General features: G+C 50.5%; 1 protein-coding gene, 2 long non-coding RNA genes and 1 pseudogene across 5 annotated transcripts in view; 2 read left to right on the forward strand and 2 right to left on the reverse strand.

The window, feature by feature from the left end:
* Positions 1-8144: 8144 nt before the first annotated feature.
* Positions 8145-9638, reverse strand: LOC103694193 (NADH dehydrogenase [ubiquinone] 1 beta subcomplex subunit 4 pseudogene; annotated as a pseudogene).
* Positions 9639-14084: 4446 nt separating this feature from the next.
* Positions 14085-23779, reverse strand: LOC102551758 (uncharacterized). Its single transcript, XR_596949.4, has 3 exons — positions 20531-23779; positions 20197-20353; positions 14085-18551 (listed from the first exon to the last, which is right to left on the reverse strand). It is a non-coding gene; the product is annotated as an uncharacterized LOC102551758 (long non-coding RNA).
* A 180-nt stretch (positions 23780-23959) lies between these two features.
* Positions 23960-25032, forward strand: LOC134483009 (uncharacterized). The gene is made up of 2 exons (XR_010059803.1): positions 23960-24232; positions 24800-25032. It is a non-coding gene; the product is annotated as an uncharacterized LOC134483009 (long non-coding RNA).
* A 940-nt stretch (positions 25033-25972) lies between these two features.
* Psd2 (pleckstrin and Sec7 domain containing 2) overlaps positions 25973-27004 on the forward strand; it is a 51770-nt gene continuing 50738 nt past the window's right edge. Inside the window, exon 1 of one of the 3 annotated variants that reach the window (XR_005496039.2) lies at positions 25973-26801. The gene's annotated coding sequence lies outside the window, so the exon portion shown is untranslated. The remainder of the gene's footprint in view (positions 26802-27004) is intronic. The other 2 variants (XM_063277371.1, NM_001107395.1) reach the window with 2 other exon arrangements.

Below are 27004 nucleotides of genomic sequence, written 5' to 3' on the forward strand. Positions count from 1 at the left end.
AGGAGGCTCTGTCCTCTGTTCATATGCAGCGCCCAAGCCCCTTTGCTATCTTCCCCCCACCGCATCATGCTAGGAAATCATGGTCAGGGTCTGGTCAGGGCCAGAAACTCTTGAGGGCTAGATCGGATCTAAATTCTGACTGAAAATGGTACAATGATACAGGCTGGAGGCGCTGTGGAGAGGGGCACTGAAGCATAGTGGGAAGTACCATCCTGAACCAGTTTTTGAGTGCAAGTTCAGTGACTGCACTAGCCATCCAGTGTCAAGCACGGTGCCCACTGCTCACAGATACTGCCCATGTCCCCAGCGGATGTTATGACCCTCTTTACTTCTTAGCCATATTCCTAAACCCATTTAATACTTCCTACTGTGAGTTTGTACCCCAGCACTTACGCAGTATCTCTATAAGGTGTTACTCAGTTTGCCCCTGGGTAACTCTCCGTGCCCCCTTCCTTCTTTGGCTTAGTGTGTCTTAACGGTCTGCAGGGATCATAACACTGCTCCCAGTACTTATCCCCCAGTGTTCTCTTATCAAGCTGTCCAGTAACCAGAGCATTCCGTGTAGTTCCCAGACCCTTCCTGTGCTCACATCAAGTACTCAGCGATGACCGCTACAACCTCCTCAGTATATTCCCAGTAGGCACTTCCTGGCCCACACCAGGTAAATTCTCCTTTAATTCTGTCCTCACTTCCGCCCTCTAAGCTTGAGCACCGACAGGCCGTAGAGCTCTCGATGGCCAGGAGGGGGCGCACGAACAGTCTCACGGAGGTCTCAGCGTAGGGTGCGGCTAGAGTGGAAGGCCAAGGGGAGAAGTACTGTTGTACCGAGGCTGAGTCCACGCTTTGGGTGGGACCGCATCCCGGGGGCATTTTTTTCCGAAGTTGCTGAACCTTCTACGCCGCATCCTTTGCGGGCCCACTGAAGACGCCGTCGTGGTTTGAGCTCTGAGAGGGAACGCGCGCCCTCTGGTGGCCGCGATGCAGAACAACTCCCCAGGTTGCTGGGGAAGGGGCACTGTTGGGAACCTACCTCTTCACCTACTAGAGCCTGTTTTCCAACCCCCAGAAGTCTTTGAAGGGTCAAGTGCATCCACCCCTCCTCTCACAAAATAAGATTTCCTCCAAAAATTGGAGAAATGGACTCCTATCTGTGCATGTGGACAGAGCTACAGCAGGAGCGACTGTTGTATTTGGGTGACTCACTAAGGTTGGACTGTGATCTTGTACCCATCTTTGGCCTGGCGTCATGGATAGTGATTGAGTCCCTTGAAATGTCTCCCCCATCTGTTTTGCATGATAGGGTGATAGACAGCTGAGCCTGTGAAGTGTTCTTGGATCAGCAATAAAGATGGGGATGTAATGATGAAAGACACTGGTTTGGCATTGAACTTCAGCAATCCAGTTCTCTTGTCTGTCTGTCTGTCTGTCTGTCTGTCTGTCTGTCTGCCTGCCTGCCTGCCTGCCTGCCTGCCTGCCTGCCTGCCTGCCTGCCTCCCCACCCCCTCTCCAAGACAGGGTTTCTACATGTAGCCCAGGCTGTCCTGCTGTCCTGGAACTCATTCTGTAGACCAGGCTGGCCTCCGACTCAGAGATCCAACCGCCTCTGCCTCTCAAGCACTGGGATTAAAGGTGCGTGTCACCATCACCCTTCTCCTCCTCAGTGTCCTCCTTCCTTGATATCTCTGTCTCTGTCTCTCTCTGTCTCTTCATCTCTGTCTGTCTGTCTCTGTTTCTGTCTCTCTGTCTCTGTCTCTCTCTTTTTCTCTCTGTGTATGTATGCCATGTGTGTACAGGTGCCTGCAGAGGTCAGAAGAAAACATCCAATCCCCTGCAAATATAATCACAGGAGGTTTTGGCACCCATGTTCTGGGACTAACTGAACTCTGGTCGTCTGGAAGAGCACCAAGTGCTTTTTTCTTTCTTTCGTTTTGCTTGTTCATTTGTTTTTGAGACTCTCACTGTGTAGCCCTGGCTGGCCAGAAATTTTGTAGACTAGGCTGACCTTAAACTCACAGGTATCCAATCCACCAGCCTCTGGCTTCTGAGTAGCTCTGTCGGTAGAATGGTTGCCTGGCATGCATGGGGCCTTGGGTTCTACCCTCAGCACCACGAAAACATGGCAGGGTGGGTGTTCAGAAGATCAAGGTCGTCCATGAAATGAGTTTAAGACCTGGGCTATACAAGACCTTATCTCAACACTAAAATTAATAAAATAAAATGAATTAAATAAGGACCAAAACTCCTCCTGTTCCCCAGGTTCATTGCAAAGGTTAAATCAGAGGAAGAAGAGGAGCAGCAGAAGCAGGAGGAGAAGGAGGAGGAGGGCAGGAGGAGGGCAGGGGGAGGAGCTTGGGGATAATAGCGGCAGTGGTGGTAGTTAATCATGTGCTAGCTGACACAGAAAGTGGCTGAGCATTAACAATCCAAGAAGTGGTATCGCTCCCTCAAAAACCCTTCCTACTTTGGGGATTTCCCCCTCAATTTTATTTAATACACCTATGTTCTCTCTGCACCCAAGAAAGAGATATAACTAGACTGGGCGTGATTCAGAGGGTGCGTTCTGAAGAGGCGCTCAGCACAAATTTGCTGCCAGGCCTTCAGGGTGAGCTTTGGGAGCCCTACTAAGGCTGGGGGCAGAGTGCTTTCCACTGTTCTGTGTTCCCATGGCTTGGGTTAGATCCCCCTCTTTCCCCCAAGTAGGGCAAGGGGGCTGGTTGACAGAGAAAGTGTGTCCCAGTGTGGACAGTTGGATCTAGGGGACTTGCCTAAGAGCTGTGATGGTTCCTACAAGAGCAGGAAGGAAGTGGGGAGGTGGAGGGGCGGGAGGAAGGAAGGATGGGCAGGCTCCAGCTGGGAGCGAGTTCTCGATTAGCCAAGAAAAGAGGCCATCTGGACTGGACTGGCTCAAAGGGCAACGGGATGGTCACCGTGGCTGGGGTTTGCCTGCCAGTGTGTGTGTGTGTGTGTGTGTGTGTGTGTGTGTGTGTGTGTGTGTGTGTGTGTGTGTTGGCAGGGAGGAAACAAGAAAAGAGAGAAAAGAGGATATGAGTTTTTCCTTTTTTGGGGGCTCTATGACAGTGCTGTCAGGAAGGGGAAGTGACACTTGGGTCTGGACCAAGACGTGGCCTGCTCCTCTTTGTCCCTGTTTCCCAGCCTGCCTGATCTGCAGCTGAGGCCCTCACAGAGTCCAGACTGTACACTGCCTGTGGGCCCCCCCACCTATGCCCAGCAGCCCTTACTGATAGCACACTGTGTGCTGCATTAGGCTTATGAATCAGAGGGACCCCGTCCCTGTGCACACGCGTGTCTGTAGTGAGGGAGGATGATGAACCACTGGGCTGTGAATCTGAGAAGCACTAGGCCTGTCGCAGCCCAGGGCAGATGCCTGATCCAGTCTAGAAGGTGAAGGAATCTTCACGCCAAGATGGGAAAGGACAAGTAAACATTTGGCAGGACAAAGGGTGCGGTAGGGAGGTTCTAGGGAAGGGTGGCTTCCAAATACAAGACTGAGGGACTGGGCTGGGGATTTAGCTCAGTGGTAGAGCGCTTGCCTAGGAAGCGCAAGGCCCTGGGTTCGGTCCCCAGCTCCAAAAAAAAAGAACCCCCCCCCAAAAAAGACTGAGGGACTGCGGGCCTTTGGTATCAGCTGCACTGGTGTGTAGCACTGAGAGGTAGAGCGTGAGGAGACTGGGCCTCTAGCCGTGTATTTCTTCCAGAACGCATGGAGGAACAGAGAAGGTTCAGGTAGCTCGGGGTGGCATAAGGCTTAATGGAGGATATTCAGGGCTTCTGTGTTCTGTGGTCTCACTGCCCAGAGTCCCTCAGTACTTCTTCTTTTTTTAAAGATTTATTTATTTTATGTGTAAGAGTACACTGTAGCTATTTTCAGACACACCAGAAGAGAGCATCAGATCCCATTACAGATGGTTGTGAGCCACCATGTGGTTGCTGGGAATTGAACTCAGGACCTCTAGGAGAGCAGTCAGAGCTCTTAACCGCTGAGCCATCTCTCCAGCCCTCCTCAGTACTTCTTTAGGGGATGACCAGACTGGGGCACTTAGAGATTCCAGGTAGCAATTCAGCCATCGCACCCTGACTCTGGAAAGGCTACTGAGCTACACGGCTTGACCTTACCTGCTCCAAACCTCAGTGGCAGCAGAGGACTGTAGTAGATTCCCATGTGTCTCTTCATCCAGTGTGTTCCCAGCCCTTTGATACGCTGTCACTTCGGGGCCACACCTCCTCCCTGTACCTGGATGGGCTCAGGAGCCAGCCAGCCTGTATATTTTGGATTTAAATCCCTGGTGGTGAGGAGAGGGCTTGTGACTTGATTTGGGCCAGTCAGAATACTGGCTTGGAGTGACAGGGCATGCTGGGAAACTTCATGCATGCAGATCACATGGACCCTAGCTAAGAAGGGTTGGCATGGCTGAATGTTCTCCTGTCTTCTTTATCATTTTTTTTTTTTTTGGTTCTTTTTTTTTTTTTTTCCGGAGCTGGGGACCGAACCCAGGGCCTTGAGCTTCCTAGGTAAGCGCTCTACCACTGAGCTAAATCCCCAGCCCCCTTCTTTATCATATTATTTTAAGGCAGGTCCTCATGTATCTCAGGTTAGCCTCGAACTTGATATGAAGCTGGGGGTGACCTTGAACTTCTGATCTTCCTGCCTCTACCTCTTGGGTATGGGTATTGGAGGTGTGAGCCACAGCCTCTCCCTGTTTACGTGGTCCTGGGAATTACACTCTGGGCTTTGTGCATGTGAGGCAAACTCCCTATCCACTGAGCCACACCCCAGCTTATCTGATCTTACATTTTTGTAGAACTGGAAACTGAACTTAGGGCCTTGCACATGCTAGGCAAGTGCTAAACCACTGAGTGCTATCCTGGCCTTCTTAAAAAAATTGTTTGTTTTTGAGACAGGGTTTCTCTGTCTGAGCCTTCCCAGTGTTGGGAGCATAGGCGGCATTTGCCAGTGTCTTATGTTCTGTTGTGGTGCATTGAGAATGGAGCCCGGACCTCGTGTGCTGGGCCAGCACTGGACCTAACTAACTTTGGAGCTGCATTCGCAGGCACCTGCTTTATTCTTCTTTCTTTCTCCCAGTGAGCTGAGCCCTGTATCTTCATCTAGTGCTAGGTCCTTCTACGTAATTGGCTCAGGGGAAGGACCTGTCCCCATCTCTACTTTAGGGTAGGAAGCTGTGATGTGGGTGCAGGGACCTCTGGCTTCCCCTCCCTCTTTCAGTTGCCCAACTTGTAGTCAGTGGCTTCTCAGTCCCCAGAGACCAGGACAGGATCAGACCCGCCTTTTCTTTTCTTTTCTTCTTTTTTTTTTTTTTGGTTTTGGAGCTGGGGACCGAACCCAGGGCCTTGCGCTTCCTAGGCAAGCGCTCTACCACTGAGCTAAATCCCCAACCCCCAGACCTGCCTTTTCTTTGCACCACTTTCCCCACAGCCTCTCCAGGAGTTGCTTCTCTCCTGCTGGACCAGGGCTGTTCAGGGCTGTGGTGGGCAGGACAGGCAGCTAGGGGAGGCCAGCATCATCAGACTTGCAGATACCGCTGCTTCTGATGCCCATCTTCATGGACCACCAGGCTGCTACCCATGGGATTTTTGTTTGTCTGTCTTTGAGAGCAGTCACCACAGAGCAAGGCTTGATGGGAAGCCTCAGAAACAGAAGGAATAGAGCTAAGGAGGATGACCGTCTTCCCTCCCTGAACCCAGCTGCAGGCAAGTGGATTAGAAATGTGGGGGGCTGGGGATTTAGCTCAGTGGTAGAGCGCTTACCTAGGAAGCGCAAGGCCCTGGGTTCGGTCCCCAGCTCCGGAAAAAAGAACCAAAAAAAAAAAAAAAAAAAAAAAAAAAGAAATGTGTGCTTCCGCTGGGCTGGAGAGATGGCTCAGCAGTTAAGAGCCCCAAACTCAGGAGGTCCTGAGTTCAATTCCCAGCAACCGCATGGTGGCTCACAACCATCTGTAAAGAGATCCGATGCCCTCTTCTGGTGTGTCTGAAGACAGCTGCAGTGTACTCATATATAATAAATGAATAAATCTTAAAAAAAAAAAAGAAAAAAGAAACGTGAGCTTCCATCTTGACTCATGTCTCGGGACAGTGAGAAGAGGGGTGAGAGCCATCGTTAGCCACCAGCGGAGAACAGGATCGCTAAGCCTGAGAGAAAAACCACTTCAGATGGGGTCTGTGAGGGCAGCAAGGGGGTGGCTAAGGCCCCCCATCCCCCCACTCTTGGACAGATTCAAATCACAGACCTGTAGAAAATGAAATCCCCCTCTACAGCCTACGGTAATAGTCTCACCTAGGGGTGGGGCCTCAGCAGCCCTCCCCACTCCCGCTGGAGTGTCCACACGGAGGCTCCATCTTGTGCAGGTGTTATGCAGGACATTCTTTTTCCTTCCTTCTTTCTTTCTTTCTTTCTTTCTTTCTTTCTTTCTTTCTTTCTTTCTTTCTTTCTTTCTTTCTTTCTTTCTTTTTTTTTTTTTGGTTCTTTTTTTCGGAGCTGGGGACCGAACCCAGGGCCTTGCGCTTGCTAGGCAAGCGCTCTACCACTGAGCTAAATCCCCAACCCTTATGCAGGGATTCTTACTTGCTTGTTTGCTCAGGGTTCTTTTTCCCCCTTGGCCCAGACTGTGAGCTTCTTTCTGTCTGGGTCCTCCTCTGCCTTGTTCCCTGTGTTTTCAGAGTCTGGTCCCATACCGTGGGAGCCTCAGAGCAACCTGGCTCTGCTCTCACAGAGTTCATATCGTAGCTAGGGCTGACCAAGCAAATGCGTTTGTTCTCCTTGTTGCTTGTTGCCTTGAAACTCAAGTAGGCCTCAAACCCATGATCCTCTTGCCTAAGCCCCACAAGTAATGGGTTTATAGGCACAGATCGCCAGGCCTAGCTAGGCCAGACTAACTTTATGACACACATTTTGAACTTACCTTTGTGGCACACGCTTTTAATCTCTGCACTCATGAGGCAGAGGCGGATGGATCTATGAGTCCCACCTGGTTTACAGATCAAGTTCCGGGACATCCAGGGCTGCATAGAGGAGCTGCGTCCATAATGTGCTTTTGTGTTCATTTCTCTTTATTCATCTAATTTTTCAATAACCATTAGGTCTAATTAGTGCTGCCCATCTGTGCATGGGTGTGGGGTCATCTATTGCTACATGGGCAGCTGGTCAGGGTTTGCACCTCCGAAGAAGAATGATTTTCCTTCTCCCAGCAGCTATCAAAATGCCCTTAGCTCCTCTGGTAGAGTTGGGCTTTGAGAACTCCTCCCCCATCCTCTCTGGGGTTTTGATTGGCATGACCTTGTGCAGGGCTTGTGCATGTAACTAAAGCTGCTGTGAGCTCATGAGTGGAGCAGTCTTGCTTGGCCCAGAAGACAGCGTTTGTCAGCACTCCTCCCCGCCCTCTGGCCCTCACGTCCTCCATTTTGCCTCCTTTCTTTGTTCCCTGAGCCTTCGTGCAATGAATTGTCCCACTTACCTGGTTGTGGTGTACACACCTTTAACCCTAGCCCTTGGGCAGCATAGGCAGGTGGATTTCTATGAGTTTGAGGCTAGCCTGATCTACATAAAGTTCCAGGACAGTCAAGACTAAAGAGCGAGACCGTATCTTTAAAAAGGTCCCATTTATGGCTGAGCAGTCGCAGCTTGACCAGATGAGTGTCTGTGTTTTCTGCTGACACGGCAGAGAGAAGCTTTGCACGGCTGAGGACAGCTCAAAGCTATCGCTGCAGGCAGATTTGGAAAGCAGTTTGATAGACAGGGGCTGAGAGATGGCTGCGGTTTGACAGAGGTTAAGAGCACTGGCTGCTCTTCCAGAGGAACCTAGTTCAACTCCTGGTACTTACACGGCAGCTCCCAATCATCTGTAACTGCAATTCCAGGAGATCAGATGCCCTCCTCTGGACTCCTTGGGTACCAGGACACAAGTGGTGTACAGACATACATACAGACAAATCACTCACACACACACACAAACACACACAGTGCCTTTGTAGAAAACAGGTTTTGACACGATCGATCTATCTATCTATCTATCTATCTATCTATCTATCTATCTATCTATCTATCTATCATCTTCTATCTACCATATCTATCTATCTATCATCTATCTATCTATCTATTTATTTTTGGCTTCTCGAGACAGTTTTTCAGTGATTAATTAATAAAAGATTTATTTATGCAAGAATAGAGTCATCCTTGCCAAACTTAGTAGGAGATGTTAAATTTTCTGTCCAATTTTCCTTCCTAGATAAGTCTTTCCTTCCTGTCCCTGTCTGTTTTGAAAACATAATACCAGAAGAGGAGAGGCCCCCAAACCTGCCACCACTCCTAAAAGTGAGTTCTTGGGAGTGGGTCTGAAATTATGCTGAACTTGCATAGGTCCAACTAGTCAAGGCAGGATCCTCGATGTGTGTTTGGCGTTTGAGGTCATTGTACTGAAGCAGATACTCCCATTTAAGCCGGGCCCTTTTGCTCAAGCGCTCGACCTGTGTCTTTACGGTCTCTAGAGACACGTATACTCGGCAGGGTTGAGGGTACTGGGAGAGTGGCCAGGGGCGCAGGCTTATACTTGGGACCCAATGTCTTGGCTCTGAGTCATAGTTTCTCCTGTAGCCCTGTCTGTCCTGGAATTCACTCTGTAGACCAGGCTGGCCTGGAACTCAGAGATCTGCCTGCCGCTGCTTCCAGAGTGCTGGGATTAAAGGCGTAAAGATGTGTGCCACCACTATCTGGCCTAAAACATGATGATTTGACAGAATAACAATTATGCTTTCTACCCTAGAGTCTATGACCTCCTCAGCCACTGGCTGTTCACCAAGTTTACAGCACCAGGCTGGAGTAAGTCTCAAATCCAGTCTGAAAGTAGTTGGTTACCTCATAATAGCCATGTCACTATAATGTCGGTGGGCACATCTTCTGTGGCAAGTTCTAACTAAAGCAGGTAGGGTGCAGATCATTGACGCCCCTCCACCCTGAGCGGCCTTCACCTCACCTTCTGGTATATGAAAGCTGGTCAGCAGGGAGGCAGCTTCCGAGCTCTGTTTTAGTTTTAGTGTAAATTTAATAATGTGTGTGTGTGTGTGTGTGTGTGTGTGTGTATGTGTGTAGTGTTAAAGACTAAGCTTAGAGCTTTGCACATGCTAAACAAGTGCTCTGTCATAAGGTACATCCTCATCAACTTCTTTTGGACAGGGTCTCATGTAGCCCAGGTTGGCCCTGGACCTCTTATGTAAATGAGGCTGGTATTGAAGCTTTGGGATACAGACACGCCCTATCCACAACTTATTGCTTCCAGCTTTGAGTGAGTTATAGGGATCTGAGTTCAGAACTTATACCCTTGCACATGTGCCTTACCCACTGAGCCATCCCTCCAGTTCTCAGACTGGGAACTCAACTGCTGGAAGACAGTGTTTCCTCATCTCTCTTCTGGCCTCGTTTGTGTTCTCATGGTGGTACTCACACCTGCCAGCCTTTTCCACAGGGAGCCCTGTGAGGCAAGCAGAGGCTTCCTTAATACTGCAGTGAGCTCAGGTGTATCCATCACCATGGTAACCACACTGGGTGATAACATCCAGGTTTCTTCCCGGCCGGCTAGCTGTATCTTGGCTGCCTGCTTAAGCCCTGCCATCTTTGCTGAATCTCTTTGAGCATCAGACCTGGGTCCCAGGGACTGTGAGTCAGGTTCCCCCAAAATGTGAGCAACCTCCCTTCACCAACTATGCAACTGACACTTTGGCTAGCCTTGCAGCCAAAGTTTCAGCCTAGGACACGGAAGTGGGGCCCTGTCCATTTTATCTAGAGAGGGTTAGTTGACTCTAGAAAAGGGAGGGCTGGAGAGATGGCTCAGTGGTTAAGAGCACTGACTGCTCTTCCAGAGATCTTGAGTTTAAATCCCAGCAACCACATGATGGCTTACAACCATCTGTAATGAGATCAGATGCCCTCTTCTGGTGTGTCTGAAGACAGCTACACTGTATATAATAAATATTAAAAAAAAAAAAAGCTGTGCCCCCCCCCCCCAAAAAAAAAAGAAAAGGAAGATAGAGGGACCAGGGCCTAACCTGTTCCAGATAGCACTTCCTGGCCAAGTTCTCTGCCACCAAGGTTACATCAGATTAGATCAGAGTGCTCTTGCTACCTTTCTGTCTGATCAGGGAGGCTCACATTTCACTTTGAGTTGCTATGGTTTTACTGTGTGTGTGTGTGTGTGTGTGTGTGTGTGTGTGTGTGTGTGTAGGGGGTGCCTGTGCCATATGCACCTGTGGCGGTCAGAGGACAACATCATGGAATGGGTTCTCTTTTACCTTTAAATGGGTCCAAGGACTAAGCCCAGATTAGCAGGCTCTTTTATCTTCCCAGCCATCTTGATGCCCACTCCAGCCCCATCTTTTTATCTATTGAGTAGATCAGGTTGGCCCATGGGCACACATGTGAAAGGTTTTCCTTCCCTTCCCTTCCCTTCCCTTCCCTTCCCTTCCCTTCCCTTCCCTTCCCTTCCCTTCCCTTCCCTTCCCTTCTCTTCCCTTCCCTTTCCTTTTCCCTCCCTCCCTCCCTCCCTCCCTCCCTTCTTTCCTTCCTTCCTTCCTTCCTTCCTTTCTTGTTTTCTTCTTCTTCTTTTTTTTGTTTTTTCAAGACAGGGTTTCTTCATGTATCCTTGGCTGTCCTGGAACTAGCTCAGAGATCTGAACTCCCAGAGATCCTCCTGCCTGTGCCTCCCAAGTGCTGGGATCAAACATGTGCGGTACCACTGTCTGAACCAGCCCCATCTTTTTTTTTTTTTTTTTTTTTTGGTTCTTTTTTTTTTGGAGCTGGGGACCGAACCCAGGGCCTTGCGCTTCCTAGGCAAGCGCTCTACCACTGAGCTAAATCCCCAACCCCCCAGCCCCATCTTTTAAAAAGGTTTTTGTTCTTGTGGTTTTTGTTCGATTTTTTTTTTTTTTTTTATTGTTCGTCTGCTTGTTTTTAGTCTAAGCCTCTTTCTGGGCCCTCAGACGTTTTTGGTCTATTCTTCTGAACAACCTAGAAATCCCTCTTTAAGGCTCCTGGTTCAGTGCTGCTTGCATACCATCCTGTAATGGAGAGCTCACTCCCTTGAAAACCAGCTTGTTCCGTTACAGGGCAACTTTGAGGGAGACTGTAGGTTTCAGTCGTCAACTTGATGGGGTTTAGGATCACCTAGCAGACCAGCCTGCAGGCAAGCCTGTGAAGGATCTCCTAGAGTAGGTTATCAGTTGAGGTGATTGAGGTGCTGCATGAGGCTCACCTGGACTGGGTGAACAGGAGCGGTCCAGCTGTACAAACATCTGTAGGTCCCAACTGCAGATGCAGTGTGACTGGCTGTCCTAGGCTCCCACTGCCACACCCTTATTGCCGTGACAGACTGAACCAGTCATTAGAATGAACCCCTTTCTCTTAAGATGATTTGGGCAGGTACTTAAGTGACCTCTCTTTGTCCCACATAGGTCCTCGATGGTCCCCCAGTGTTCTTTGTCCCCTGTCCTTGCTCCAGCTTTCTTTCCAGTTCTGACCGTTTCTGTTCCTCGAGAGCAATCTTTCCAGACTCTCATCTCCTGAGCAGCTGTCCCCTGGGTGTGCTGTGGTTATGATGGGTCCCTTCTGCAAGTGACTATTTTTCCAGCACGTAAGAAAATATGTGTTGGTTACAGTAAAATTATAAATATATGAAAGGAAAAATATGTCCCTAATCCCACTACCCAAAGAACTCCTTGGGGCCTCTTTCCCCAAACTGATGTCACCGTGTTAATGTGAGAAGTCGGACCAAGATTAGCTGCAGTTGGTGAGGGCGACCTCTCATGGCAGACACAGTAGACATAGTGGATGGTGGATGATGGAGTTTGTTTCTGAAAGCCCTTGGGTCTGCGACAGGCGACAAGCCTCCTCAGGCTTGGGGCCAGGAGGATGGACTCCTAATACAAGGAGAATCTCCTTCCCCAGTGACAATGCCAGTGACAAGGTGGGGGGCATCTTCCAGAGCAGTGCTTACCCCATTGTGTCCCCATCCTCTTCTACTCTCAGGCCTCCTCCTCCTCCTCCTCCTCCTCCTCCTCCTCCTCCTCCTCCTCCTCCTCTTTCTCTTCCTCCTCTTAGAACCTGAGAGCAAGACACTTCAGTTCCCAGGGCAGGACCCTTTGTAGCATGGAGGGAGGGAAGGCCTCAGTTCTGGTCCTGCCAAGGCCCCACAAGAGCTGGTCCTTTTCCCAGCATACCCCTCACCTCAAAGGTCAGGCACACGGAGTCTCTAGTCAAGGAAGAGTGATCCCGGACACCTGTGTTTTGTTTTGTTTTGTTTTTTAAAGAATCTTACTGGTTACTATGTAGTCCTGGCTTTGAATTCACAGCATTTCTCCTATCTCTCCTTCCCAGTGTTGGCAACCACTACTATGCTTAGCTTTTCCCATTGTTATTATGTGTGAGACAAGGTAATCCAGGCTGGCCTCTAAATCACTACTTAGCCTAGGATGACCTTACAGTTTCTAATGATCTTCCAGTGGTAACTTACTATTTATTTTTGTTTGATTTTTTTATTTGGTTTGAGACAGGGTTGCTTTGTGTAGCCCTCCTGGTTCTGGAACTGGATCTGTAGACTAGAGTAGCCTTGAGCTCACAGAGATCTGCCTGCCTCTGCTCCCCGAGTGCTGGGATCAAGGCTGTGCACAGCCACGCCTGGCGGAATCCCACTCCTTCAGTGCTGAGGTTACAGGCGCCCCCCACCATGCCTGCCTTAAAGTTTTGTTTTTTTCTTTATGTGTGTGTGCATGCATGTGTTCACATTTGTGTGTGCGTGTGTGTACATGTTTGTGTGTCTGTGTGTGTACATGCTAGAGGACAGCATCAGCTCTTGTTCCTCAGGAACCATCTTTTTTATTTTCTTTCTTCCTCTGAGACAGAAACTCTTACTGGCCAGGAACTTGCCAAAAAGGATAGACTGACTGGCCACTGAGCCCAGGGTCCTCCTATTTCTAAGTGCTGTGTGGGCCACCATGTTCCAGCATTATAAAACATTTATTATCTATTTTATGTGAGCACACTGTGGCCGCTTTCAGACACACCAGAAGATGGCATCGGATCCCATTACAGATGGCTGTGAGCCACCATGTGGCTGCTGGAAATTGAACTCAGGACCTCTGGAAGTGCTCTTATTCGCTGAACCATCTCTCCAGCCCCAGGATTTTTTAAAGGCTTACTTATTATTTTTAATTTATTCTATTTATTGTGTGTGCATATGTACATATGTCACAGTGCATGGTGATGGAACTTAGGTCCTCAGGCTCCATAGCGAGTGTCCTTATCTCCTAAGCCATCTCATTGACATCTTGGAAAAAAGATTCCTTTGAGTATGTATGTGTGCATACGCACGTGTATGTGTGTGTGTGCACGTGTGTGCATGTGCGTGTATGTGCATGTGTGTGTGTGTGTGTGTGTGTGCAGGTATCTGTGGAGGTCAGAAGAAGGTGGCCAGCATCCAGAGTTGGAGTTTTAGGTGGTTGTGAGACACCTAACATGGGACCTCTGGGTCATTGCTGACTGCTGAGCCATCTCTCCAGCCCTCAGAGCCCAGCTTTGGGGTTTTTTTTTTGTTGTTGTTTTGCTTCGTTTTTTTTGAGAATCTCAGTCTCACTATGTGGGTCTGGTCGTCCTGGAACGCACTCCGTAGGCCTGGCTGGCTTTGAACTCACAGAGACCTCCCTCCCTATTGCTGGGATTAAAGGCATGCACCGCTCACTATTCCTGGTTACATCCCAGGTTTTTAATTCATTATTTTATGTTTAGGTGTGTGCATGCATGTGTGTGTGTGCTCGTGCACATGAGTGAGGTGCCAGGGGAGGCCAGAGGCATTGGGTCCCCCTGGAGCTGGAATTACAGGAAATCTCGAGCTGTCTGACATGGGTCCTGGGATCCAAACACTAGTCGTCTTGAAGAGCAGCACACTCGCTCTAACTGCTGAGCTATCTCTCCAGCCCATCTAGTGCTCTCTCTGTATGCACTCCTCCATGCCACAAGAGGGCGCCAGATCACATTATAGATGTTTGTGAACCATCCTGTGGTTGCTGGGAATTGAACTCAGGACCTCTGGAAGATCATCCAGTGCTCTTAACCTCTGAGTCATCTCTCCACCTTCCCACTCTTTATGTGGATCTTACTTGTTAAACTGTCTTACTGACCTTTGGACAGTGCTTTGTGGACAACGTTCTTTTTTCTTGAGGACTTGCAAATGAGTCACAGGTCAGCATATGCTTGGTTTTTATCAGACACAACTCCTTCACAGTGTGCTCGTACACTTTGTCCTGTTTATTTTTAAACTTTCATTATTGTTGTGCATGTGCAGGATGCGTTGTGTGGGCGTGGCGACCACAGTGAGCACCTGGAGGTCAGAGGATAAAGTCATGGAGTTGGCTCTCTCCTTCCACCTTATGTGGATCTGGGGATCACATTCAGATGTCGGGCCTCCATCCTGGGGTAGCAGGCCCTTGTACCTGCCGAGTCATCTCCCAGGCCCTGACTGTACAGTTTATATTCCCACCAACAAAAGATGGCCTCCACTGTGAGGTTCTCAGCTCAAAGCACGAGACGGGGCCGCCCACATCAGCTAGAGCCACTCTCTGTGGCTACCCCAGTGTGCCCAGAAGATCACAGTAACTGGTTTGTCTGCAGCTGCCCTGGCATCGACTGGACCCTCAGACTCCAGAGCAGGCACCCAGCTGGCTTTCCTGAGCCCAGACTTGTATAATTGATTCATAGGAACCTGAGTGTCAACTCTTCTGCTTGCCGTTCAATTCCATCTTGTGGGCATTGAGTTAACCCTTCAAATGCCTTGACACAGGAGAGCAGCATATCCCAAACTCATCCCATTCATCCCATTCTGCAGTCGCTGACACAAAGTCCATCCCAGAGAAGAGGAAATAGAAGCACAGAGAGGTTAAATAACTCGCCCAGGTTAACCCGGAAATGGCAGAGCGAGAATGAAAGTCTAGGAAGCTTGGGGCTGGGAAGAGAGTTCAGTTATAAAAGTGCGTGTTTGATACCCAGAACCAGTGTTACCATAAGACAAGTGTGCTCTGAGTGCCTCTAACTCCAGTTTGTAATCCCAGCATTGGGAGGTAGAGGCAGGGGTGTCCCTAGCCCCCAGCTTAGCCTAACCCACATACAGAGTTTCAGGCCAATGAGACACCTTGTCTCAAAGAAGGTGAAAAGTGTCCTTGAGGAATGACACTGGAGGGTGCCTCTGACCTCCACATACACCTACATACATGTACATATACACCCACACACACATGAAGAACGTGGACAGTCTGACCCAAACACCCTGGTTCAACCCTCACTTCGTTGTCTAGAATTTGGTTTCAAGTCTCTGAAAACGCATGATGGCAAATCGTCATGACGTCCTTGTTAATCCAGGGGCAGTGGCTCAGGTCTAGAGCTCAGCTCCTAGAACACTCAGGCAGGGGGATCTCAAGTTGGAGGTCAGCCTGGGGTGCATGGTAAGACTCTGCTTTTAAGACAAGACCAAACAAAACACAAACAAAAATGCCTGATCTTGGTGGCATGTTTCTCGGGCCTTGCTCTATTTGTGTAATCTTTGGCACAGGTCACTCGAGAGCTGCAGGGCCCTGGCAGCGGGGCAGCTGTGGGTTCTGGCTGTGGCCTTTGCACAGCATTCACCAGCAGTGACCTAGAGATCTCCATGGAGATGGTGAATCATGTCATGGCTGTTGGTTCTGATTTACCACTGAGGGGCCCCCAAAACTGAAGAGAAGAGGAGGTGGGGTAAGAAGCCTGAGCCTGCTGGGCTCCCAGCTGCCTGCGCAGCATCTGCATCCAGCTTGCAGCTTGCAGGAGGATAATAAACATTTCTTCGCTATTATTTTTTTTAAATGTTTGATTTTGCTTAGTTTTTATTGTGGATCTATGTGTGCATTTGTTGTGGATAGTGGCTCTATATATCCACACACATATGCATGAAGACAGGCATATAAATGTCATTAGAATGTGACTTCAGATGACTATCACCCATGGAAACAGCTGGGCATAGAGACATGTCTATATCCCAGCTCTGGGGAGGCAAATTCCTGGGATTTTCTGGCCAGCAAGTCTAGCTGAATCATGAGGTCTAGTTCTTGTTCTCTCTCTCTCTCTCTCTCTCTCTCTCTCTCTCCCTCCATCTCTCTCTCTCTCTCACACACACATATTCTCTCTCTCACACACACATTCTCTCTCTCTCACACACAAACACACACACACACAAACACACAGACACAGACACACACACACCAACCCACATGTACACACACACACACACAAACACACACATACACAAACACACAGACACAGACACACAAACCAATCCACATGTACACACACACACACACACACACACACACACACACACACAAGTTCAAGGTTGTCTTTGACTACATAGCGACCTTGAAGTCAGTCTTGGATGTTTGAGACCCTGAGACCCATCAGTACCAAACATACAGAGTACGACTCAGTGCCGTGGAAGACATGGTAATGTGGCATAACTGCTACAGAATCTACTTCCAGAACTTTTCCTGTTAAGATGTATTTATTGCTTTTGAGACAAGGTTCCTGTTTGTAGCCCAGGCTGTCCTCAAACTCAGGAATCTGCCTGCCTTTGCCTCTCGAGTGCTGGTATTGAGGGCATGCACCACCATGATGACTCTGTCGTTCTTTCTTGAGTTCTGTAGGTCATCCAATTGCTGCCTCTGTTAGTGGGAGCTGCTACCTGTCATGGCTGTGGTCAGTAGGGTTTCCCCTTCTTGGCTGTTACAGGTGGATCGGATCCTTCTCTGGACACTGGTCAGACCTGCCCTCACTTCTTCCTCCTCCATTTCTGGTCCTCTGATCCCTTCCTTCTTCATTGGAGAGCTTATTTTCTTGCCCCAAAGGTATATTTTTAGCTTACTCTTTGAGGGAGGATAGTTAATTTAATTCATAATTTAAATGTAATAAATAAATTTAATAAAAATATCATTTGCATAGCTGCCACTTCTACTAAGGAATGCTGAGAGTGGAGAAATGATCTTTCCCCAGATGAGCCCCTAGCTGGTTGTGTGATATCAAGTGGTCAGACCTGAAATCTTTCTCTTTTTTCTTTTTTTCGGAGCTGGGGACTGAACTCAGGGCCTTGCGCTTGCTAGGCAAGCGCTCTACCACTGAGCTAAATCCCCAACCCCCTGAAATCTTATATACACAAGCAACATCAAATACGCTGAGAATCTAAAAACATCTTTGGGTATTTGTATCTATGTATAACAATAACAAAGAGAAAGAGGCCATGATTTCAAGAGGGAGGCTACACTCGTGGGGACTGAGGGGGGAAAGGGAAGGGGAAGATGGTGTGGCCAGCTTAGCTGCTCTTGTCCCTCCTAGCTGGTTCCTGTTGTCATTATGACTTAGCTCCAATCTCGTTCTCAGCACAGAAACTAAAGGACTCCTTAAAACACATGTGGAATCGAGCTACCTGTCTGCCTTGGATCTTTGGTAGTGCCTTATGTCACTAAGCGCCACAGGCTTCACATGGTCCAGGAGACCCCACATAATTTGCTTCTGTTTCCCTACTCCACCTCTCAAACCCTGCATTCTTCATTGCTGGGCCATGGCATGCCCATGTGACCTCAGTGCCTTACCACTGGCTCTAATTCCACCTTGGACCTCTCCTGACGTAACAAAGTCCCACCCCCCATTAAGAGTATCCCAGTAGCATTCTATTTAATGTGGTATCCCCATCTTCTTACCTACTTAGTGACACCATGCAGTAAGTGGTTTGCACAGACCCTTCATTCTTACATGTTTTAGCCGGGGACCAGCTACCACATGAGCCAGGCTTGGGCACTTACTCCACAGCAGGGTCCTTCAGTCTTCGAGGGCTCCACTTCTGCCTGGGGTCTGCTTTGATAGCTTCAGAGCTCCCCAGGGCAGAGTGAGGGAAGGTCTGTGCCCATGCCTGACTCTCTTGGTCCCCTATGAAGGAGTGCCCACCATACCTTAGCTCCTCTCACTTGGTTCGACCTGTAGAGTCACCCACCCCTTACCTTGCAGGCTTCCCTATCCCTTATCCTGCTCCTTGGCCTTCTTCATCTTCCTTCCTGCCACTGAGTCACACCCCAGGCCTCCTAACCTACTTTCTGCTTCTTATTACTACTATTGATATCATTATAAACATCCATCTCGTCACACCTTGCTTCTTCCTACCCCCTTTTTGAAGAAGAGTGAGAAGTTTTGTTGTTGTTGGTTTTTGTTTGTCTGTTTTTTTTTTTTGTTTTGACAGGGTCTCACTTTGTATGTTTGGCTGATGTGAAACTCACTAGGCAGACCAGGTTGGCCTCGAACTCTCAGAGACCCGCCTGTTTCTGCCTCCTGTGTAGGGCGTGTTTCTGATGCTTTGATCAGGAATCTGCGTGTGAACACGGAAGGTCCTGTTCTCCAATTGGTTTTTGGTCGATCGATAAAGATGCTAGCTGGATGGCAGAGGCGGGGCTTCCAGGTTCCCACAGGCAGGCTAGGAAATGTAGAAGAGGAAGGAGATTTACCATGCTTTGGAGGGAGGGAGAGCCATTAGACACATGAGATCTCAGGTGGAGGAGCCGTTGGGTCTGGGGTAGCAGGCGGGGGATTAGAACTAAGCTGAGGGCAGATTTAGGGTGTAGAGCTAGGACTGAAGGTAACTGAGCCACTGAACTGAGGGAAGGTTTAGAGGTGTTGAGCTGGGAGTGACGGTGAGGGCACGTTAGCCATGGGAGGCTTAGAAGTGCCCAGCCATTAAAAGACAAGCATATTAAAAGTAAATTAATGTCTTTCACCTGCAGATCCAAGGGAACCTGAGTGGGGGCTGGTAGCGAGGTCTGCCTGGAGCTTAAAGCCCGATAGGAGAAACTCCGTGCTACAGTCAGGATTGTACATGTGGCATTAAAGACACATGGCATCCAAGTTGGGGCCTGCAGGAAATTAGTTTTCTTCTTCTCCTCCTCCTCCTTCTCTTCCTCTCTTTCTCCTCCTCCTTCCCCCTCCTCCCCCTCCCCTACCCGTCCCCTTCTCCCCTTCTCTTGGTTTTTCAAGACAGAGTTTCTCTATGTAATCCTAGCTGTCCTGAAACTCACTCTGTAGACCAGACTCAGAGATCTGCCTGCCTCTGCAGGCTGGGATTAAAGGTGTGCACCATAACCATCCGGCTAGGGAGTTTCTTCTTGCCACCCACACCCCATTTCTGTTTTCAGGATCTCATGTAGCCCAGGCTAGTCCCTAACTAGCTATGCATCTGAACTTCTGATCCTTCTCCCTCTACTTTCTGAATTGTGGCTTACAGCATGCTTGGTTCTCCGCAGTGCTGAAGGGTGAAGAAGGGTGAAGAGTTTTGTTGGCTTTGTTTCCTGGCCAACTGCAATTGAGGTCAATATAAATTTATTAAACAAATGAGGGAATGGAGAGTGTATGATAATTTGGAACTCCAGTCTTAAAATGAGTTGAGCCCAATGTCTAGCATGGTAGTTTGGTGGCCGTTTGAATTGTATGCTAGTCAGTAGTCAATTCTCCTCTCTTGCTGGCTCTAGGCATTTGCCTCCAGATTTTCCTGGGGCCATGGTTCCTTCCACTATCAGTACTTGTGATGGAGGAGCCTGCCTTCTAAGGAAGCCATGCAGGAGTCGGGGCTAGCTACACTGGAGGACGGACTGTAGTGTAAGGATTAGATATCTCTAGGGGTTGAGCCAAGTGAGAAGTGCTAGCACATGGTGGGTTCACCAGGGTCCAAGGGAGGTGAGTGTGCCTATAGACCTTTCCTGGCTGTGCCCTGGGGAGTTCTCAAGCCAGCAGAGTAGGTCTTAGTCAGGGATGGGGACCTCAATACTATTATAGCATAGCTACAAGGATGCTGGGATCATTCTGCCCGAGCTGCTATGGGAAGTGGGATCAGACTGGGAGCTCTCCAACCCCAGTTCAGGTGCCAGCACCCAGGAAGAGAGGCCTGTGCAAGTAATGTGGTTGACGCGGTGGCTCTGTGGCTCAGATTGTGTCATGAGATGGGTCCAACCCCAGAACGCCCAAAAGAAAACAAAATGAAACAGAACTGTCAGCAAGCAACACTGTCCTCAAAGGTGAAGTGGGATGAACAATGCTCACCTCGTTCGGAAAAAACGAAATAGACTCACCAGTGTGGATGACTTAATAGAGGTGACACATTCCTGCAGTCTCAGCACGTAGAAGACTTTACGGACAGCGTCGGGCACATAGCTAGTTTGAGGCTAGCCTGTGTTATATGGAAGTCTACCTCATATTCTCATCTCTTGAAAGGACTTGGCAGAAGCCCTGTGCAAGGGCAAAATAAAAGTTAGCGTTTGGGGGTTGGGGATTTAGCTCAGTGGTAGAGCGCTTGCCTAGCAAGCGCAAGGCCCTGAGTTCGGTCCCCAGCTCCGAAAAAAAAAAAGAAAAAAGAAAAGAAAAAAAGAAAAGAAAAAAGAAAAAAGTTAGCGTTTGTTGTCTTACCTGCTCTCCCGGGTCAGGCTTCTACCTGGTGGGACTGTTGCAGTTTCTGTGTTTACCAGCAGGTGGCGGCCCAACCCCAAAAGAGCACTTCTTGATCAATTCCTTTTTCCTGGACACCGGGAATGTAGGGCAGGACGGAACAGGGCGGTGACACTCCTACTTTTCCTGATACATCAAAACTTGGGGCGAAGTGCAGACGGAAGAGGCGTCCTCGGTCACTATGCGACAGGAGAGTCTCCATTTCCATCCATATTTGCGAAAGAGCATGGTCTTTGGGGACATGCTGGACGAAGTTGAGGAAATAAGGTTGGAATAGATAAAGGACTTCCTGAGGAAGCGAGGATCTGGACTCCACACTGGCGATAGACAGTTGTGGTTGGAGGTCTGGCGTGGATTAGGCCAAGTGATGACTCCTGTGACTATATCTGCTCACCTAGTAAGAGAATGCCGGGCTGCTCTTCCGCGTGGACCCGCAGTAAATGCTGGCTCGGTGACGTGATACACTGTAATTCAAAGTGCTACCAGCAGAGGGCAGCAGGAAGCCATCCGCCTGGCCCGCTCCCTCCAGCACCCACTTGCTCTCCTGGGAACCTGCGATCTGGACTCAGCCAGCCTGGGCAAGATCCAACTTGTCAGGTGTCCTCCGCTTTTGAGAAAGCTCGTCATACTCTCTTCTTGGGAGCACTGGGGGAGAGGGGAGGTTCAGCTTCAAATCAGAAGCTGCCTGGCTCATTCACTCTTTCCCTGAAGTCAGAAGTGAATGGCACCTGGCTGGCACTGTAGTCGCAGCAGCTAGGACCTGGTAGGGCAGAGGGGGTACTCCTTGAACCCCTTATTACTCAGGCCTGGACGGCCCTCAAAAAGCAAGGAGTTACCAGCCCAACCCCAAAATTCCTGCATTTTCCTGGACAGGCTCCCGGAGGCCCACAAAGGCCCTCAGATGGAGTTCTGGGTCATGCACCGCTGTGCCCTGGGCCCGCCGCCGGCTGGCTCTAGGCACTACAAGTCCCTGGCCCTCCCCTGCAAGCCTTTGTCCACTGTCCTGGCTCCTGGTTGGAAGCACATTTGCCAAGGGAGGGGAGGGGCAAACCTGGGTCCTCTGCAGCCCTCCTTTCCCGATGCCCCATCTTGCTTTCCCACCTCTCACTTGCTGATCCTCCCAGACAGGGGCTGTCCAGTGGGAAGGGTCTTTCCTATCCCCCACACAGGTTTTAGGTAGTATTCCTATTTCCAGATAACACTGTGAGATTCTGAGGACTGCCCCCAGCCTCTGTATCTCCCTGCCTAGGCGGCTGACACGAGGCTTCCCTCTGGCCCTGTGGACTTGTTGGCCTGTATAGGAGTCGGCCCATTGGCCTTGTATCCATTTTTTGGTTCAGCACTGTTTAGTTCATATTGTATACTTTCTTGGCTTATGGTGGATCTGGGGACTCAGAAAAGAGAGAGGGACTTAACCAAGGAGCAGCTGTTTGACAATATGGAGGTACAAGCTGTGATTGGGAAGTCACTGGAGCCTGGATTGTGTGTCTCCCAGGTCTGGGGAACTCTCCTGAGAGGCCTTCCCTGCAGCTGCTGAAGTAGCTCTCACCCGAAGGCTGGGGCTCACTACACCCCTGTTTTTTTCTTGATTGTTTTAATTTCAAAGCCCTCTTTAATCTTCTTTATCTTCTGATGGGTTCATCATCTGAATGCCTGTGGTGTCAGTCACCCATCTAGCTCTCAGGGATATAGATGGAAAGAGAACACAATTCAAACTGTCATGGAGCCTATGGTCTAGGTGATGGTGTTGGGAGAGGCAGACAGCCAGAGTGACTAAGTGACCAGAGCCCATATATTGTGGAGGGAAAGAAAGCAGGGGGATAGAAGGTGGAGGTGACAGATGGGGGCATTACTAGCTGGCAGGAGAGCTGTGGGGCTGTGCAGGTCTCTGGGGGTAGGAGGGTTTAAGGAAGGAGACACATCGCAGACAAGGGCCCTGAGGTCAGATGTGCCTGGCACAAGAGAGGATGCTCATGAGGTTGGGGAAGAAGAGGTCAGAGGGGCTGGGAGAGAGACAGTGGAGGACTCTGGAGGTCATGTGAAGATGGTGGCTGGTAGGACCAAGCCACAGAGAGGCAATGGATGAATTTGAACAAGAGAGTGTGAGGTCTGTCCATTGGGGCCGTGGGGTGAAACCAGTTATGAGACCACAGTCAGGGGAGAGAAGGTGGCTGGGCTAGTGCGATGGCAATGAGCTGACCAGAAGTGGCCAACTTGGGACACAGGTGGGATATCTCAGACTTTATCTGAAGATTGGTTGTAGAGGTGGCTTCCAGAGTTTGACCTGGGTGGATAAGTGCAGGAGGAGGGCTGGGGACTCCATTGGGCCGAGCTAAGGCAGGAACCTAGGCCAGCACTGATCTGGGTCTGATCTGGGGGGTCAAGTGCTATTACTCATTGCATTTAGCTTGGCTTTGATGGTGCCCCAGAGAACAGAGAATGGGGAAGGCCAAGTACTGAGTCAAAGAAAGCTGAGGGAGCAGGAGGAAGTCCTGGAAGGAAGACGTGGAACCCATGGACTGAGGACTGTGTCAAACACTACGGAGAATAAAGTAGTGTATACATTGGTATGGGCTTGGCATTGTCACAAGGCCCAGGCTCCGGATGGCCTCCAGTACCCTTGTGTGACTCGGGTGGGTCCGACATGCAGCCAGGCCTACTTCATCTACTTCTAGGCTACAACAAATGCTGCCTTTCCCTGGCATATGTGGCCTTGTGCCAGGCTCATACCATGGCGAGAGGAGAGGTGATCCCAGCTCCTTCCTGCAAGCTCGAATGTCCTCGTGCAACAACACGCTCTGCACACCTTTGCTCTACCTGTGCTCGGCAGTTGTGCCGGTGATGAAAGGGATTGTGGGTTGTGTGAGGGCAGAAGGGGTGAGAGCTGGGGTACACTCTGTTAATGTGGATGCCATCTTGACAGGGGCTAGACTCACCTAGGAGACAAATCTCTGGTATGTGGGAAAGGGAGTTTCTAGATTGGGTTAACCAAGGCGGGAAGACACACCTTAAATGTGGATAACCCCATCTCATGAGCTGGGGTCCTGAAGTAAAGAGGGAAAAGGACAAAGAGAACAAAGTATCCCTTTCATCTTTCCCTTTTCTGACTGCAGCAGGGTAACCAGCAGCCTCAAGCTCCTGCCAGCATGCCTTCTCCCAAGGCTGTGAGCCTGGCTCATGACCCTTCCTTTCCGAAGTTGCTCATGTCAGGTACTTATTTGATCACTGCAAGGAGAAAGTAACTCAGAGTGTTCTTCAAGAGAGAGGAATGAAGACTGCTGGCAGGGACAGCTTTCAAGGAGCTCCCAAGACCTCTGGAGAGGGCTGGGGACAGGGGCTGGGGAGCTGGCAGGAACTGGGGGTGGGGTGGGTGAAAGGAGACTTGCCAGGCAGGGAGCGAGCCATGAAAGCAAGGTGAGTTTGTAAGGCTGGGGACTGTCTAAAGGAGAGGCTGGACAGGCCAACTGGTGTCTTTATCTGCACAGGGCTGGAGAGGGCTGGGCTACAGGAAGGTGCTCACAGTAGCACTTACAGAACACCCTGGGATTGCCTGGAGGATCCCCTGGAACACAGCCTTCCCTACCCAGGTCTCATTCTTCCTCTTAAAAGGGAGGAGTGGTTGTAGCAGGGCCTCACCTGTCTCCTGAGACCTCCTTCCCCCAGGTAAGGTGGGTAGAGTGGAAGAGGGAGCCCAAACTTCTGGCTCTCATTTTGTGCTGGAGGATGGGGAAGCTTGGTGCACTGGGCGGTGGTAGGGCACTGTCCTGTCACCTTTCAAAGGGCAGGGGTAGCAGAGTCAGGGTGCCCCTCCCTCCGAGCCATTCTTCCCTGCTCTGTGTATAGGAGCTTCGGATACTTGTGAGCAAGGCAAACCCAATCTTACAGGTCTCAGACCATGGGAGACCAAAGGTAAAGAGCCACTTCTATGAAGGCCTCGTGCATGCTTGGGTGCTAGACAAGCACCCTAACCACTGAGCTACATCTCCAGTCCCACCAAGCCATCCTTACTAGTGAATTAGCCATGGTCCATTAAGAATGCACAAACACACAATTCTTCAGCTCTTTTTGTCCTCACCCAGCCCCACAAATCAAGGTCTGTTATCACCTGCATGGGGCAGATAAAGCCAGAGCCTAGAAAGGTGGTCCAGCTGAGACCCGGAAGGGTAAGCAATAGGAATGGCTGGAGCCTAATGGCTGAGCCCCAGCCATGGGCACCTTCCTCATCTACAGGTCAGTCATGGAGTCAGCTCCTCTCTGCTCCTCAAGAAGGTCTGAAATTCCTGCACGCAGAGGACAGTGTCTGTGGGCAGGTGCTTGGTGAAAGACTGTCCCAACTGCCCAACTGTCTCCTGGAACCTGTGGCAAGTGAGGTCTACTCTTGAAGCATCAGTGTTTTTTATCTGTAAATTGAACTGTAAATTGTAAGGTCATTTTTCCTCAAATAAGACACAAAGAAAGCATTGGAGGTGACTGTGGCAGTCTGTAGTAGAAGTGTCATGGTGGTTGATGAGGGGAGACCAATCAGATCTTCAGAGGACACCTAAGTGAGTCAGGCATCTCTCAAATCCTCTCTTTGTCCTGTAAGAACCCAAGTGTGTGTGTGTGTGTGTGTGTGTGTGTGTGTGTGTGTGTGTGTGTGTAGGAGTAGGAGTAGGAAGGGAAAGAGAAGGAGAGAAAGGAAGGGGGAGGGTTGTGGGAGGGGGAGGGGAAGGGAGAGAGGGAGGAAGAAAGAGAAAGAGAGGGAGGGGGAGGGCGAAAGGGAAAGGGGGAGGGAGGGAGGGAGGAAGGAAGAGAGGAAGAGAGGAAGAGAGGGAGATAGATAGATAGATAGAGAGAGAGAGAGAGAGAGAGAGAGAGAGAGAGAGAGAGAGAGAGGCACAGAGAGAGACAGAGACATCAAGGGTGACTTCATGGTAGAAGTGGCATTTAAAAACATGGGTTTGAGAGTTGACACCCCCACCCCCACACCACTACCACCACTGCAGGCATAGGGTAGAACACTTGCAGAGATGAGAAGATTTTTAGTTTGGTGAACAGAACCTAGAAGCGGAAGCAGACGGAGGGAGGTCCAATTTCGTGGTAGCTCTCTTCTGCTTTCCCCAGCACTGGGCCTTCTAACCCTTCCCTCCTTCCTTCATCCCCGGGGTCCTCAGACTCCAGGGTCTGGAGCCCTGTAGTGTCCGTCCCTCTGAGAAGTAGTATCTCTAGATTTATAGCCAAGAAGTCCTTAGCGTGTAGTCCAGGTAGAGTTCATCAAACTTCCTTCAGGAAGCTGAAGTGGAAGGAGGCCAGGGGTGGGGGTGGGAAGCAGGGGGCAACGTGAGGGGGACAGGGGGGTTGAGCGGGGAGCAGGGCAGCCTGTAAGGTCATGATCAGCTAGAGGTGGGGGCAAAGGCAGGTTCTTGGAGAAATGGTATTCCAGAGTGCAGTCGGTCCGCACCATTACCTGCCGAGGGTGGCGGATCCTCACCTCCATCCGCAGCAGGGCCGCTCTTTCCTCGCCTCTCTTTTCCCCCTTCCAGCTCTGTCCTCGACTCCCCTTGTCACTCCAAGCCTTTCTGTACCCCTGGCTGCCTAACTCCCACTGTGACTCTCTGAACTTTGCCCTCTAAACTCCAGGGTGAGATCTCTAGGAAGAGAATGGGGGTTCTGGGGTGGGGGCAAGGCCCGTCCCTCCTTCACCTGGAGAATGGCCTGGTCTGTCAGGGACTGGGAGAGTTGGGAGAGTGAGCTCTCCCGAGGGACAGTGGTTAGGTCTGCCAGGGGTTCGAGGACAGAGGCAGGGCCGGGCTTGGAGGGGGGCGGAACCTCGTGGAACTCCCCTCCCCCACTTTCTTAAAGGGTCCAGCTCATGCTGGAGCCGGTGGCCGTGTTCTGGTGGGTGGGTGCCCCGCACAAGGTCGGGCGCTTGTGGCCAGGCGCCGCGGGTGGGCCCTCCTGGTGGTCACGGTCCCCTCGGGGCTGCGCGCGCGCCCGCAGTCTCCCCCCCCGCCCCCTCCCGCCCTTCTCGTCCTTCCCGCTCCTCCCTCCCTCCTTCGCTGCTCTGTTCCCTCCTCCTGCAGTCCGTCCCCTCCTTCTCTGCCCAGCCTCTCCACAGCCGAGGTTCCAACACCTGAGGGGACAGAAGCGAACGCGGGGAGCTCCAACAGGCGGCGGCACCGGACCGCGGGTCCAGGGGTGGCCTCCGCATGGCCCCACCGTGAGAGGGGACCCAGCGGCTGGGACACGAGCGGTGAGTAGGGCCTCTGGCCAACTGTGTCCCCCAAGGCCTGCATGCTTACGGACCCCGCCCCTCTTCTCAGGAGGCCAGCTAGACACTGGGAGGGGGTTCAGGGTTGGGAGAAGAACACAGGCTGGGTGGCGGGAGCCGCCCTCCGCCCTTTTTGCCCGCTAGGGTCTGCTAACAAAGCTACATTTCGAGATCAATTCCGTGAT

Source organism: Rattus norvegicus, chromosome 18 (genome assembly GCF_036323735.1).
Source record: "Rattus norvegicus strain BN/NHsdMcwi chromosome 18, GRCr8, whole genome shotgun sequence".
Classification (NCBI taxonomy): domain Eukaryota; kingdom Metazoa; phylum Chordata; class Mammalia; order Rodentia; family Muridae; genus Rattus; species Rattus norvegicus.